Here is a 1,101-nt window from a genome sequence, read left to right on the forward strand (position 1 = left end):
CCCAACCGGTAAAAAGGACACATGCTCCACTATGTTTATAGCAGCCCTATTTATAATAGCCAGAAGCTGGAAAGAACCCAGATGTCCCTCAACAGAGGAATGGATACAGAAAATGTGGTACATTTACACAATGGGGTACTACTCAGCTATTAAAAACAACGAATTTATGAAATTCTTGGGCAAATGAACGTATCTGGAGGATATCATCCTGAATGAGGTAACCCAATCACAAAAGAAGTCACTTGATATGCACTCACTGATAAGTGGATCTTAGCCCAGAAACCTAGAATATCCAAGATACAACTTCCAAAACACAACAAAAATCAAGAAGGAAGACCAACTCGTGGATACTTCATTCCTCCCTAGAATAGGGAATAAAATATCACTAGAAGGAGTTTCTTTAACTTTTTATTGAGACTCAATTACAAGGAAGGAAAAGAATATATAATTTTTGTTGTTGGTGTTTTGTTTGTTTTTTAGAGCAAGAATCATTTTAGCCAAGGGACTGTAAAATGCAACAATTACCTAAGCTCTTTATTGTTAGAACTGGTAGGAAAGGCCATTACCTGAATTTGGATTTTAAAATAGTCTCAATTCATCTCGTGATTTAATTTGGTCTATTTATTCAACTTCTTATGTTCTTTAATCTATTCAATTAAAATAGCATTCCTTCCATTGCATGAGCTTAATGAAGCTAAATAATAAATGGTAAGTAAATTAATTCATATGCAGAACTGAGGACAGTGTTGGAAATGTAGGAAACTCATTAAATATTAAGCATTCTTTTTATTATTTTAAATACACTGGGTCATCGAGAACTGTTTGCTCCTTTTTTATTATTAAAAATCACATTCTTGTATTTATCAAAAGGATTATTTGTGCAATCAACATTTCATTTTCTGGTGTTCCTCATCTTTCCCTTTTGTTATAATCCTTGCTAGAGGTAACTTTTTATGAACTCATAAGTTGGCCTTTCAAAAGTGGAGAGGACAAAATTTAGCCCAGTGTTTCTTAAACTTTAAAATTCACAAGGATCATTTGAGGATTTTAAAAAAAATTTTTTTATTACATATTTTCCTCAATTATATTTCCAATGCTATC

The sequence above is a fragment of the Mus caroli genome, chromosome 16 (assembly GCF_900094665.2).
Source record: "Mus caroli chromosome 16, CAROLI_EIJ_v1.1, whole genome shotgun sequence".
NCBI classification, from domain to species: Eukaryota; Metazoa; Chordata; class Mammalia; order Rodentia; family Muridae; genus Mus; species Mus caroli.